The sequence below is a fragment of the Carcharhinus amblyrhynchos genome, chromosome 26 (assembly GCF_965287045.1).
Source record: "Carcharhinus amblyrhynchos chromosome 26, sCarAmb.v2.hapA, whole genome shotgun sequence".
In the NCBI taxonomy this organism is placed as follows: domain Eukaryota; kingdom Metazoa; phylum Chordata; class Chondrichthyes; order Carcharhiniformes; family Carcharhinidae; genus Carcharhinus; species Carcharhinus amblyrhynchos.
This window is the reverse complement of record NC_137349.1, coordinates 15,212,807-15,228,731: the sequence shown is the minus strand read 5'-3', so window position 1 is coordinate 15,228,731 and position 15,925 is coordinate 15,212,807. Positions and strand designations below refer to the sequence as shown.

At 44.6% G+C, this 15,925-nt stretch overlaps 1 long non-coding RNA gene across 1 annotated transcript in view; it reads right to left on the bottom strand.

Moving 5' to 3' along the window:
• Positions 1–8,400: 8,400 nt before the first annotated feature.
• The window catches only part of LOC145358789 (uncharacterized), a 32,621-nt gene continuing 25,096 nt past the window's right edge, over positions 8,401–15,925 (bottom strand). The window contains exon 3 of the long non-coding RNA XR_013889504.1: positions 8,401–10,400. This is a non-coding gene — a long non-coding RNA (uncharacterized LOC145358789). The remainder of the gene's footprint in view (positions 10,401–15,925) is intronic.

The window sequence follows — 15,925 nt, the reverse complement described above, 5'->3', positions numbered from 1 at the left end:
GGTGTTGCAGATATGGCCAAAGTTGCTATAACAATTTGTGCTATTTTAAGAAAAAGCTATCCGCGACACGAATTTTAAAACCACTCTGATTGATAAAGGATGCAAATTCTATTTAGGGAGTCTTATGCGTGGGCAGAGACTGGCGGTTGCCTTTTAGCACTTTGTAACTAAAAAGAATAATTAAATTCATTTTAGAATTGTGTATTCCGTTGAGAAAAATCTTTGGTTTGATGAAGTATTTAAATTTTATTGCAAGAGTTCTAAATTGTCTTGAATGACACGAGTATGGACGACTCTACATTAATATACGTGTTAGTCTCCATTTACCAAACCATAAACCAAAATAACCAAATTTTCCTGAATCACTCCCAAATGAAGAAATTACCAACAAAGATTCCACTTCTTGTAGCTTTTACTTTAACACGAATCAGAACCACTAAAAACAACACATGGCTTAACAGGGAATTGAAACTTCAAATAAAAAGGTAACTTTGGTTAGTCAATTTAACAAGGGTACGTAACCACAAACAGACAGTTCTCCCCGTACAAATGTACAATCTCATGTGCCTGGATTTTCCTCAATATCGGCAAAGGCCAATGTCAGACAGGAGGAGTGATGTTAAAGCTGCCAACAGCATGAATGTCTTTCTCCACCAAATGGTGCAGTCCTTTGACAAAAAGAGTTAAAAGTCTCACAACATGTCACTGGTGAGTTAGCCTCGATTTGCCCACCTCACCGTCAGCTTAGATGGGCCATTTTTAAAGGCTGCCCCAGGGCACAGCAAGCAAACCGGTTCGTTCCCCTGCACGCACCACCCCCGTCATGCCTTCTTGCATTACCCTGGCATCAGGCTGGTACCATTCAGGGATCAAGCTGAAACTACCTGGGCATGACCCTCCCCCCCTGAGCACTGCACTCACCATCTGTGGAATTCGCTACGTGAGGTGGTTGTTGGGACAGTGAGCAAATTCAAGGAGGAGTTAAACAATTTTTTAGTTGGTAATAGGTTGAAGGGTTATGGGGAGAAGGCAGGAAAATGGGGACGAGGAGCATATCAGCCACGATCTTACAGTGGAGCAGACTCCATGTGCTAAATAGGCTAATTCTGCTCCTGTAGTTTATGGACTTATGAACTGAGATCCCATGGGAGTACCATTTGCCAGGTGCATGCCTTCTGAGACCAGTCATACTTCACGTTATTTTGCCGTCGCGCCAGGGTGAATGGGTTTTCTGACAGGAAGGGGATGATTCCAGGATATGGGCCTGATAATGATATATTGATTTGTTATAATGATAATCCCAACATTGAACAATAGGAAACTTGGCCCATCGCTGACATGGGCAGGAGGAGACAATCGCATCATGGCTTCATGCCAATGTAATCACGTCATGGCTTCATGCCAATGTAAAAACAACTTTACACTTCTCATGATAATTTCCATTCCCATCAACAAACCCATCGGATGCTAATGGGAGAGGAAAATCCTGGCCATAGACTTTGTAAGTCATCCTCTGGTAAATGGGATCTCTCAATTCCCCAATCAATCGATTTCGTCCTAGAACTGCATTCACAGGCCATTGTATTCCATTCCAGGGTCCACCAGATACCAGTAAAACAAGTAAAACAGGCAAGACACTGGTCTATGAAACTTCTCTTACTTGGGTCACTTCAGTCCTGACAGTATCGCTTTTTAGAGTTTCAGCCAGTTCGTGAATTTGGACTCTGACAAAATCTTTCGGCTCTTTTGCAGACTTGAGTTATTCACACTCCTTTCAGGATTCAATCCCTTTCAGTTCAATCGTATATCACTTCTCCACATATAATTTCCAGCAAATGATTCACTGGATAGTGACCTAAAGCACTAACCTTTGCTGGCTTTTCTCTCCTCAGCTAATGACACAATCATGGAGTTGCCGTCATATTGGCTGAGTGTAAAGATGCCCGTTCATCAGCTTAGAAGAATAGTAGACGAAGAAGAAGAATCCCTACAGTGCAAAAGGAGGCCATTCAGCCCATCAAGTCTACACTGACCACAATCCCACCCAGACCCTATCCCCATGATACCTACTTATTTACCTTACTAATCCCCCGACACTAATAGGCAATTTAACATGGCCAATCAACCTAACCCGCACATCTTTGCGCTGTGGGAGGAAACCAGAGCACCCAGAGGAAACTCCACACAGACAGTGAGCCAAGCCAGGAATTGAACCCGGGTGAGGCGGCATCCTGTGCCACCCTGCCAGGAAAACACAACTCCATTATTTACAGGTTAAAACTATATAGAGACTGGCAACCTCATTGCTGCAATCAGCTCCCAGGATGACTCTGACTACAGAAGTCCACACTTACCGGGATAATTCCCCCCACCCTGCTCCCCATTGGTTCCCCAGGTCATGACACCCTTACTCTGTGGATTGGTCCTTAAGGGACAATCAGCACATCCCTCCCCCTCTAAGTCCTTTTATATAAATGTCAATTTACACGGTTCAAAATAATTAAACATTTAGTGCATGAATTTAGTCAATGATAAATGAAGTATTTCAGTATGATTCTGAATCCTTGTGCAGTGCCATAAATCCTCTGACTAGGACACCCCCACAGGATTGCTGTTAGTCAAAAACACAATGACTGGTGCCTCTTCAGGCACAGACAGATCAATTCTAACTGTTCCCATGGAGATATTGGTTGTGTCTGCCACAGCACAACCAGGTACTTCAATGCTAAAACAGTCAGCAACATTTCCTGATGGTAATATACTTCTTGGTGGTAAAGCTGGTTGCTGGGGCATCTCTGTTTTTCTCAAATAGTCTATGTGTTTTCAGACATTCCTTCTTTCTATGTCCACTTGATAAGCCAGGTTTTAGAGGCAACAATTCCAGGTACCCAGCTTGACTCATTACCAAAGTTCCTCACATACACGGCACCATTCACCATAAATCATTGTGTTGACTGACATGAATCATAACATGCAAGGCTGTCCTTGTCTGGCACCCACATAAGAATGGGAGCCACTCAATAGAGATCAAACTCTGGACTATTATCTGATATTTCTCCTCTTTGTCCATGTGCACTGAGCCTAAATATAGGGTAGGGTTAGGTTTTTGGGAACAGTTAGAGAGAGAACATGTCCCATTTGCTTCATGCTCTACCACTTTTCTTTCAGCTCATGTTGAACCCTTGTTGCCTCGGATTAGGGTTAGCTTAAACTGACTGCAGATTCCTCAATACAAGGCATGCCCTCACATGGTATATTTTACTAACTGTGTCACCAGGGGAACATCTGAATCTCTTCCAAATACTCCGATTAGTTATCCAATTAGTGCCAGTGACGTTGAACCTCTTCTGGGCCCATGATTTTCCAATAAAGTCGATAAAGGTCCACATCAGTGCCCACGAATTTCTAATACGCACCTGAGGGAAAGTATCTGTGGTAGCGTGCCCTTTTAGTGGGCAAGTTCTTGGAAGGTCATGTGACCCCTTCAGCCAATCGAGCTGAAGCTGAGCATGGGTTTGCTTGCAGTTAGGAGTCTGGAGCAGTGGAGTACGGTAACCTCTATATCACTCTCTGTAGTTACTTACCTTAATAAGCCATTCATTCGTTAAACTACTTGCTGTTTATTCATCTTTGCAAGTTACTACAGTAACACTGGTGCTGACTCAGAAAAATTAAGGTTATGATACACGCATTTGATGTCTAAAATTCTTTGCCATTTTTAACTACTCTATTGTTCTAGCTTGCATTACTGATTGACTCCAAGCCTGATTTTTATAGCTGCATGAGGGGTGTGGGGAGGGTGCCTGTCATTACCTGAGGAACCAAATTTACAAAAAAGACAGTGGTCTGTTGGATTTAATGGAATGATCTCTGCATTCCTGGCATTCTTATACAGTTTCTCCTCTGTCAGCTGGTCAGTTTGAGGCTCATGGCAGAATTTGCAATGAAGGAGTATGAGGTTGACATTGGAGGACAACAGTCAATTATGTTGTGTATCTCAAAAGGTTTGCTGTGGGGGTGTTTGGATCTTGTCAAGAGGAAGCTTGTGGGGAGGGAGACAAACTGCAGTAGGATTGCTCATGGGGGCAGTACTGCTGCTTCTTTTGACTGACAAATAGTACTGGAAATGCAATTAATTCCTTTCCCTGTAGCTCCCTATGAGAAATTCACGCTGGAAGCACTAATTCCGAATCACTGACAAAATCTGAGGCACAGGCTGAAATCTTACCGTCCTGCCGCCACAGGAATCGAAGTGGGCGAGGTGTGGACCATGGAAAGGCCTGTTGACCTCGGGCAGGATTTTATGGTTTTGGGACAAGCGAGGCCGTAAAATCCCGCTCACAAAGTCTAATTTAAGTGACTTAACCATCAGCTCACTTCTCAAGTGGATTATCCAGCCAACATCCAACTCCACCCTTTTAAACCGGACGAGGTGTGTATGCACAGGGCTGAGGTCAGGTTTGCGATCCTTAATGAATTAACTCTTCCACCCAATGGTGCGTTAAAAATGTTCACTTAAGGGTCAGTCAATGATGTTTAATAAGCACCAAGGTATTTTGACGGGCTAAGTCAAGGGGTTAACAAGTTGAAGTCACACTGGCTGGAATTTTACCGCCTTATCTACCACAGAATCTGGGTGGGCCAAGCTTGCAGAACTGCATCCCCCATTGGCCTCAGGCGAGATCTTACAAGCTTTGGGCAGGCGAGGCGGTAAAATTCTGGCAATTGTATGGTGTTAGTTTGAAATGTGCTCAGCCTCCCAGAGGGGTGGTTTCAAGAGGAGGAGATCGTCACTGCTGAGAGGGGCACTTGAGATCAGGCACTCTGGGACGGGATGGCGTGGAGTCAGGGCTGGCCCAGGAATGATCGTAGGGGCCACAACTGGGCTGTGGAGGGGGGAGTGTAGGGGCAGTGCTGCCGGGGTCCCAGCTGGCCAGCGATCAAGCTGTCAGACTCTGGCGTGATTAACCCCTGCCCGCCCCCAACCCCCCCAGCTTTTTAATGAGATTCACGATTGTGATCTCTGCATTGCACAGAGTGTGGGAGATTTGAGTCTGAACTCACACTGAAAAAAACAACTGTGAATTACTCAATTTTTCCCGCCAATTCAGCACTTAGAAATTTTTTGGGACAATCGCCCCCATACAGTCACCCAAGGCTGGAATCGAACCCAGGTCCCTGGCACTGTACGACTGCAGTTTGGAAGAGTAGTTTTATTTTCCTTCTTTACTGGTATTCCATTTTAAAGTATACAAGACCAGTTTGAACTAATATTCTTATTTCCCGATTCTACTGATCTTCCCTTCAGGGTAGGCAACACCAGGATCCATTTTCATTTTATAAATTTACTTTTGTCTTACTTGCCATTTGAAGTTTATTGTTTGCATTTCATTAAAAAAGGGGCACTTTTATTAATTTGATTTTAACTGATGATATACGTGTCATCCTAATTGACATTTTGTAAGAGGGAGCACTTCACCTCCAAGCTCAATTTCCAAGGCAATGGGCTTTACACAGCTCGTTACAACATCTAGTGTTACAAACCAGCTACTGCAATATTGCAGGAAAATGAAGCTGAACTATGCGAGATCCCTTGTTATATGATTTTTTTTGAATTCGCCCCTGCCAAGTCCTGCACCTGTACTGCTCAAAGGAAATTTGAAATCATCCTTTTGTTCTCCAGCAGTTATCATCATGAGGTTTTGGACACGCTCTAAAGAAACGGATTAACACACCAAACATTGTGACAGTCCATGAGCGCCCCCTCCAGGCTTGAGAAACAGATGCTTGGTTCCCTGTCCCAACCTGAAACAGTCACTCTGCATGATTTTTTTCCCAGGGCATCCAATCAATGGTCTGAAGACAGACTCACTGTCCGAATAGGCCAAAGCTGAAAGGCCAATAGCCTTTGGCAGCAACCTCAAATGGAAGGTAATGAAGAGAGGGGGGTTCTTCAAGATGGAAGTGCCTTCTCTCCAACATTTTTCGTTAGAAAATAGATTCGGCAGCCAGGGAGGGGAAAGCACTCTATGGGATGTCAGATCACTCCATAGGCTGGCCTTGATCACTGGCCCCTCTCCCTCCGGCCTGCCTTTGGGTGCCCACCTCCAGGCACCTGGTGAAACCTGGCGGCCAGTCCTTTAATTGGCCTCAGTTAGGTTCTCAATGAATTGGACGAGTTACATGCCACCGCACAAGGGGTCCAGAGATGGGATGGAGTTGGGGAACTGGCTGACAGAGCCCGTTCATCTACAATTCCAACCCCTAAAAATTCAGCCCCTTGTTACTAAATGCAGAAATGAGAGAACACAAAAGGACTCATCCATCTGATAAGAATTGCAAGTGAAAGGGTAGTGGGCAGCCAGTTAATTGGATTGATCAGGTCATCTTGGTCAGGTTAATGGTGCGAACTAACTTGAGGAGATATAAGAATGAGATGTATTCTTGTTGAAATGTACAAAATTCTTGAATGGCTTGTCAGAGTAGAAGCTGAGAGGATGTTTAGAACTACGAGTAGGTGGGGTCGAATCTTAGTCTTGGCTCAGGATAACTGGGCCAGCATGATTACACAGCTCACAAACTGTGCACTCGACCTATATACACTTCACACGCTACTTTTTTCTTTTCATACAAAGGTCGGGAATCACAGAGCATTTTGTGAGCGGTAAGAGAGTGTGTACGCATGATAGGTGAGGAAGTGGTCCAGTTAGAAGACCCGCCTCAGTTCTGTAACGTAGCAGCCAACTCCCAACACTGATTAAAGGCCTCCTGAACCTCACCCCTCACTGCCCTCAACCACCTACCCATTCCCCCCACACACCCCCACCACCCAAACCCCAACATCCCCATTGAACTGTAAATGCTCAATCGTTGAGTATATTCAAGACTCAAATCAACAGATTTTTTGGATGCTAAGTGAGTTAAAGAACATGACAGGCTTCGGCCCTCAGCTAATGAACTCCTGTCCTTAATCTCTCTGCTTTTCCACCTGTCTTCTCATGAAAATGTTTCTTAAAACCTCTCTCTGTGACAAGACTTTTGGGTCAAAAACAGAAAAGTGCTGGAAAATGTCAGCAGGTCTGATGGCATCTGTGGAGAGAGAATAGAGCCTAGAGTTTCGAGTCAGGATGACCCTACGTCAGAGCTGAGAGGAAAGAGGGTCAGTAGAGATATATACAATGAGGGTGGGGGGGAGGGGAGAGCTGGGGGGTAAGGGTGGAATTGGACAAAGGAAATGTAAATGAACAGACCTATCTTAATATTTCCTTACATGGTTCAGTTGTTGATAGCTTATGATAACACTCCCACACCTTGGGACATTTTATTACATTAAAGGTGCTACATAAATGAAAATTGGTGTTGTTGAAATGTGATACAGTAGTGCAGAAAGTGTAATAAGCTACAAGTTGCAGAATTGGGGCCACAATGTTATAGCCCATCTCACACTGGTTCAGCAATTCCAGTGCCTTCAAAACAACAGAATACTTTGGATTCTGGAATTCTGAACTGAAAACAGAGCACGCTAGAAAAAGTGCTCAGGTCTGGCAGCATCCGTAGAGAAAGAAGAGTTAGTGTTTCAGGTCAATGACTTTTCATCAGAACTGAGAAATGTTAGGAATGTAATAGGTATTTAGCAAGCAAAAGGAGGATAGAGTGAGTGAACAAAAGGAAAAGTCTGTGAAAGGATGGGAAATGGGTGAGATTGAATGAAAATGCTGCAAGGCCAAATGGTTTTAAAAAGTTTATTTATTAGTACCACAAGTAGGCTTACATTAACACTGCAATTAAGTTACTGTGAAAATCCCCTAGTTGCTGCACTCCAGCAGCTGTTCGGGTACACAGAGTGAGAATTTAGTGCGGCCAATGCACCTAACCAGCATGTTTTTTAGACTGTGGGATGAAACCAGAGCACTCGGATGAAATACAGGCGGACACGGGGAGTATGTGTAAATTCCACACAGTCACCCAATTGAACCCGGGTCCATGGCGCAGTGAGGTAGCAGTGTTAACCACTGTGCCACTGTAATGGGAACATCACCAGTAGAGGTGGTAGCTGCTGAGACTTCAGGAAAATTAAGAGGCAAGTTTTTTTGTTAATTATTATGTACCATTCCTACGATCAGGCAGGCAGGCTTTACCCTCCAACAGCGGTGGGAGTTGGGCCTCCATTGCTCATGGATCAGATATGAAGGAGGGACCCCATCGTCCCCCCATCCCACCACCAGGACCTGACTGGCAGGCCACCAGAGTTTAACTCATAGTGTCCCTGTTCAGTGGCAACTGACATCAGTAAAATGTAAAATGTCAGTCTGTGTATGTGTGTGTGTTTGGGGCGGGGGGGGTGCATAAGAAGATTCCCCTGGTTGGCCACTTAATTGATTTAATTGACCATCATGTTGAGTTAGCAGCCAGCTGCATTTCTGAGGTTCGCATCCCATCTAGGGGAGGCGATGGTCTAGTGGTATTATTGCTACTCTATTCATCCAGAAACTCAGCTAATGTCCCGGGGGCCCGGATTCGAATCCCACCAGGCAGATGATGGAATTTGAATTCAGTAAAAAAAAATCTGGAATTAAGAATCTACTAATGACTGTGAAAGCATTGTCGATGTTTAAAAAACCCATCAGGTTCACCAATGTCCTTTAGGGATGGAAATCTGCTGTCTTTACCTGTCTGGCCTACGTATGTGGTTGACTCTCATAAATAATCTCATTGCCTTCACCTGGTCCATCTCAGACACTTCCCTTGACCTTTCTGTCTTCCCTTGACCTTACTGTCTTCCAGCAATAGACCAATCTACCAGTAGTTTTCTCTCTTGTGGTTGACTCTCAACTGCCCTCCAAGGGTAACTCGGGATGGGTAATAACAGCTGGCCAGCCAGTGATGCCCATGTCCCACAAATGAATTTTTAAAAATCTCTGAGAATATCCCACTGTGGTAGGAATACATCAAGCTCCCCTACCTTCTGCCACCATTTTAGGCATCCCATCCTTTTGTTAATACACATCTTTAATACAAATCTGAGGTAACTTTTAGTCCTAACTTTTCAATATTCATTTGCCACAAATAAATAGCTTGAAATGCCCTTTTTCAGCAGAAATTCATCCACTCAACTATGAAGCTCATTCTGACTGAAACATTGCCAGTGTTGCTGTCAAGTCAAATAAGCTATTTTGCTTCAGTCGTTGCCTGCATAAAACAAGTCACAGTCATTAGCAAAAGGTCAAGTGGATCATTTGCAGTTGTTAAGAACTTTAATTTGCATTATTATCTCCGACGTTTCATTGGCACCTTAGCTAATATTCAACATTTGTTTCCTGTGGAAGGCACCTTTGCCAGTTTCAGGTAGGTCACCTCAGAATGGAAGAAAATCCAGTTCCGGTTCAGTTAAATTGAATGGATTGAACAAGACTCGATGCTGATGATGTCCAAAACCTAGAATAGACTTAGGCCATCAATCTATTTGTTTGATTACTGCGTTTTAAATATGAGGTAATTAAAGAATGGCTTGTTTTTTTGGAGGGGGTTACTCTAATCTATTTGTGATTTTAAAGATGTACTGATAACATCACTCGCTGGGACTGGACCTTTGCTGCAGTGAGTTTTCCCATGATAGTTACGGTGACTCATTCAAATCCCTGTTAACTTTGGGCAGGACCGGATGACCCCAGTACAGGACGGCCATGAAAATCCCACCTATTCTTCACAACATGATGAATTTGGGAGCATAAGAACTCAGAGGGCTTTTACATCATTGTGCACAGGTTACAACAGCTTTTGTTTATACACCGTGAACCAAGACGAAGCACTTCCGAAGGTGCAGCAATCCTTCATCATTGGAGCATCAGGAAGAATTTGGTCGGCAGAATTTTTAAAAATTCATTCGTGGGACATCATTGGCTGGCCAGCATTTATTGCCCATCCCTGAAGGCAGCTGAGATTCAACCATATTGCTGTGGCTCTGGATTCACATGTAGGCCAGACCAGGTAAAGAAGGCAGATTTCTTTTCCTAAAGTACATTAGTGAACCCAGATGGGTTTTTTCCGACAATAGTTTCAGTCATCAGTAGATTCTGAATTCCAAGTCTTTTTTATTGAATTCAAATTCCACCACCTGCCATGGCGAGATTAGAACCCCGCTCCCTAGAACATTAGCTGAGTTTCTGGGTTAATAGTTGAGCAATAGTATCACTAGGCCATCTCCTCACGTTTTACAGACAATCCCGCCAGTGGGATCTTCCAGTCCTGCTGAAGCAAGTTTTCCGACTCTCTGTCCTTTATTAGAGGGCCTTGAAATTCCATCCTATGGGCCCGATTTTACCGTTTTCATTCCAAGTGCTGAATCTGGGCGCAATTCAGATTTGGAAATCTGCTTTCAGGCACTCCTAAACGCACTCAGCCTGAAAAAAAAATGTCAGTTTGAATTGCGCTGTGGGTGGGGCTTAGCATACCTGAAATTATCAGAGCTTTGAACTGCACATGCGCAGTGAGGAGAAAAGTTGAAAATCACACCCCTGTCTACATCGCTCATGGGCTGCAAAAAGCAGATAAAATGGCCCAGGAGTGATGGAGTCCACAGACATCACCCCCACCCATCAACATAACTGTCTCCCTTATCCAGCCATCCCCTCCCACTATCCAGACCAATCACAACCCATTGCCCCCCAATAACGCCACCCTCACTGATCGTCCACAGGGTGGCAGCAGAACCCCCAGTGCCCCCCCCCCCCCCAACCAGAGAAAGTTTGGACACTCCCTCCCCCCTCCCGCAGGGAATGATCGGGCCTCTTCCCTCCGCCTCCATCAGAAAATGATCGGGCCTCCTTTATCCCAACACCCCCCCCCCCCCCCCAACAGTCCCACCAGAGTGATCTGTCCTCCCCCCCCCACCTGCACCCCACCTCCCCCCCCCACCTGCACCCCACCTCCCCCCCCCACCTGCACCCCACCTCCCCCCCCCCACCTGCACCCCACCTCCCCCCCCCCCCCCCCTCACAACCAGAGATACATCTGACCTGCCTTCCCCTCCCTTCTCCCTACCAGAGAATGATCAGGCCCACCTCTCCCCCCACTACCCCACCAGACAACAATCTGGCCTCCCTCTGCCCTCCCCCCATCCCTCCGCACCCCCTCACCCATCCACCAGAGAACGATCTGTCCTCCCTCCTCCCCCCCCCACAGAGATACATCTGACCCGCCTTCCTCTCCCCTCCCCTCCCCCACCAGAAAATCATCGGAACCGCTTCCTTCCCCGCGCTCCCCCCCCCCACCCCGCCTCCTTTGATCTGAGTTAGAGAGCCGTTGGAAGTGCTGAACTTACCTCTTCAGCAGCTGGATCGCCCAAAACAGACCTTGACCCAGCATGTCTGTTTTGCACCGAATCTGGACATGCAAATGCGATGGTAACGGGGGAAATGCTGGTAAACTTGGGCGGCAGTTCATTAATTCAATTTAAACGCATGCAAATACATTTAAATTGCCGTTGTGCCTGTTCGGATCACGGCCCTTTTCAGGCCTCAGTAAAGTGGGCATCAGTGCGGACGCGAGCACGGATCGTATTAATGGCCTCACGCCCGACTTTACCAAGTTTTCTTGCTCAAAAATGGGCGCAATGCAATGGTAAAATCTGGCCCTATGTGTTCAGTATCAGGAGTCTGACAACACCAGGTTTTAGTCCAACCGATTTATTTGATGGTAAACTCACAAGCTTTCGAGGGGACTCCCTCTTCATCAGGTGAATGGAGAGTTCTGGCCTCGGACAGAGCATATAAAGCACATATATAAAGTTCTGGCCTCGGACAGAGCATATAAAGCACATATATAAAGTTCTGGCCTCGGACAGAGCATATAAAGCACCGGCACATTCACATCATGTCTTCAGTATCAGGAGCAGAACCTTAAACACCAAATTCGGGAGTGTTACCACTGAGACAAGGTCGACACATCCAATTAGTTATTTTTTCTTTAAAGCTAGATCATTGTTCCCTGATAGAAGTCTACAAGATTATGAGGGATAGTCAGAAGCTTTTTCCCAATGTTGAAGAGTCAATTACCAGGAGGCATAGGTTTAAGGTGCGATGGGCAAGGTTTAAAGGAAATGTACTAGGCAAGTTTTTTTACGCAGAAGGTAGTGGGTGCCTAGAACTCGCTGTCAGGGGAGGATGTGGAAGCAGATACAGTAGTGATTTTTAAGGGGCATCTTGACAAATATATAAATAGGAAGGGAACAGAGGGTTAGGGTCCCCGAAAGGGATTTTAGTTCAGATGGGCAGCATGGTCGGTGCAGGCTTGGAGGGCCAAAGACCCGTTCCTGTGCTCTAATTTTCTTTTGTTTTGTTTTGTTCTACTCAATTGAAACCCATTACCTCTGCTTGAAAAACCTGAGCTTCTTTATCGATTTAATAGTTACTGTCATGCGGCCTGATGATCTTGCATCAGCTACTTTTTTATCAACTTACATCTACAAAACACGATAAGATTGTGAGCTGACTCAACCAGCAGCATTTCTTACAGCTTGCCACCTACGCACTATTTGACTAAATGACCTCAGGACTGTAAGACAATGACTGCATATTCATCCCTCCTTTTATATTTGTTACACAAAATGTTAAAAAAATGAATCGTCACTTTATTTCATGGAAGCTACTTCTGCATTCTGCCTATCCCAATAGACTAGCTCATTATATACAATTCAATAACTGCATTGTAACACGAGCTTGAATTTACAGGCGGGGAGAAAGATGGAATCAGGAGTTGAGGTTCCAGCATTCACTTACCTTAATCTTTTCATTAAGCCTGATACAGAAAATGTTTTGGAAAATTACAGTCTTCAATAAATGCTGTTCACATTTTGTAGCCAAGACATAATGGATTTGTGAAATTTTAATTGATAGTTGTCACATCTTTCGTGCAATCAAGAAATGTTCTAATTTATGCTAAGTTTGCGTATCACATGCTAATACATGTAAACGTATGCTAATGGTGTTGCTCCCAAGCTAGTATTGTAGATGAATTGCACACAAATCCTTTGCCAAACTGTCATGGGAGAAAGAAAATAAGAAATGTTATTTAAACTTTAAAAATGGGGAAATGCTCAATAGGGGTGGCCATGATAAATTGCCCCTCAGCGTCAGGGGACTAGCTAGGGTAAATGCATGATGTTATGGGGATAGGGTCTGGGTGGGATTGTGATTGGTGCAGACTCGATGGGCCAAATGACCTCCTTCTGCACTGTAGGATTCTATGAAGTCGCAGTGAGTGGAACAACTGATATAGGCTGAAGAAGGCAAGAAAATGGCTACCAGTGTGATGGGCTGCTCTGCACTATCAAAAAACCTTGGACCAAATAAATTGCATTGCTTCTATGCAGAATCCCTCATTGCAAAAATAACTTTTTTTAAAATCTGCAGATCAATATTTTCGAGAAAAACTAGACAGGTGGCAATCTGAAAAGGGCATGATTGGGTCAGCAGGCCGAGAAGAACAGTAGGCAGCTCCATGTTTGCTCTGAAAGCAGTGACCGGTGTAGCACTCCTGCCAAAGGAGTCAGAAGTTATGGCCGGATAGATGGAAAGTGGACTTATGACCAAAATCAAGCCAGCCATGGTCTTATTGATTGGCAAAGCAGGCTCAAGGGGCCAAATGGCCTGCTCCTGATCCTGTTTCTTAGGCCCTCCCAGCTCCATGTTCAGGTAACAATATCCTTAAATGGATCACTTGTTAGGCTACGGCCAGAATTCTCCGGTCTCACATGCCCCGCTACTTCTGCCAATGAGAACAAAGAATTTGGCACTCAGCCAAGTCCCCATTCACTGCAGTGGGACAGGAGAATCCCAACCACGGGCACGGTTAGAGAATTCAGCCCCACATGTTACATTGTCCTTTTGTAGTGCAGCCATGTGGCGATTGTGCCTTTTGGGTCATCTGCAAAGTGAGGGCCACATGATCTGGGGAATCAATTGGCGAGCAGCGTGAGGGATCACCTTAACAAACCTGGGCTTGTTTAAGCAGAACCATCTCAGGAGCTGACTGCAGCTTCTGTATAGTCTGTCCGTGTAAATAAATGTGTTGTTGCTTTTCTCCAGACTAGTGAACAAAAATGATTACAAGCCCATGCCTATAAATTACATCACTCCTCCCACCCCCGCATCTCCTTAAACACCTTCATATTTTTTACTGCAAGCTCTTGCCAAGACTGGTGTCTGATGTCAGACTAACTATCTGTGGAAACACGATTAGCTCACTCCATAGCCAAGGCCCAATCAATTTCTACCGTAGACCTTTTGCTTCTGGAAAAAGGCCCAGGCTAATTTCTCCCTCAATGCACCTACCTCACACAAATTGATCTTTCTCCACACTTTAGCTATGACTGTAACACTACATTCTGCACTCTCTCCTCCTCTATGAACGGTATGCTTTATCTGTATAGCGTGCAGGAAACAATACTTTTCAATGTTTACTAATACATATGACAATAATAAATCAAATCAAAGTAGGCTTATACTTCAATGAAGTTACTGTGAAAATCTCCTAGTTAACACTCTCCGGCGCCTATTCAGATACACTGGGGAAGAATTTAGCATGGCTGACGCACCTTATTATCACGTATTTCAGACTGTGTGAGGAAACCAGAGCACCCAGAGAAAACCCATGTAGACACGGCCAGAACATGCAGACTCCGCACAGACAGTGACCCAAGCCAAGAATCAAACCCAGGTCCCTGGTGCTGTGAGGCAGCAGTGCTAACCACTGTGCTACCGTCAGGACTGTACCATTGAAATTGTAACAGTTCCTCCGCAAGTGGAAATTCTAAACAGTGCTCTGTATTTGTAAGGTGCAGGAATTATGCCTCACAGTAATTGAGAGGCTGGATGATATGTTTAAGTGGTCTGAATATGAAAGAGGTTAAGATGATCTTGCAAAAGGAACTTTGTGGGTTTGTGTGCATAACTGAAAAAAGTTGAATTAAATTGATAAATGGAGATCAGGCAATAAAGGAGAACAGAAATTATAATCATGTACATATAGCAATAGGGCTGGCAGAAAATTAATGGTCACGGTGCTTGGAATAATTAAGTGAAGCCATTAAAGTGCAGCTACTGAGTAAAGCTGAATTCTAATTGTGGTCAAGACAATAAGGCTGTGCATCCAAGGGTAAAGAATTAGCTCTGCACCATGACTGAGGGGCCTATTGAGGCATTATGTCATTCTTCTTGGGACTGATGAATCCTTGAATTGCTGCAGAATTAAAATGCTTAAAAGCCGGAATCATTCCACACCCACAGTCTTCTCTTGCAGCGGCCTACTCTCTGCCCGTTAGGTATTGTCACCTCACATGAGATGTGCCCAGCTCGCTGCAGTGCGTTGGCGTTCTTTGTGAAGGTGGACAAGGGAATCAGCATTCGTCAGCCTGACAGGAGATGAAATGGTGTGGGTGAGAGATAGATGGTAAACAGTGGGTGACACATCTTCAGTGGAGGAGCATTCCTCAGCCCGACTCTTTGTGCCGCGGCTTGGAAAAAATGGGCGCCTGGCTGGCTTTGATACGATCATGTGTGACCTTTTTTTTTTAAAGTGCCCACATCAAGTTCCTGTTCCTATTTGAGTTTTTGCTTTGCACATTAGGATGCAATCTTATTTAAGGTTTTTAGCTTTCTGTTCGTAGGTATTTATAACACTATTATTATGTTTATTATTGATGCATATGATTATAAAAATATAACTGGATTTTACCAAATGCAAAAGTGTAAATAAAATAATTACATACAATCAGATGTGTATAAAATAGGACTGACTGTGGAGCTGGGAAGGGAAACAAAATCTATTGGTGCAGCTAAGCTGAAAAATGTAACTTTTGAGGAAGGTGCTGGGTGCAGAAAGGCTTGAATTTTTTAACAAGGAGTGGGCAAGTTCTCTCCAGTGTCCT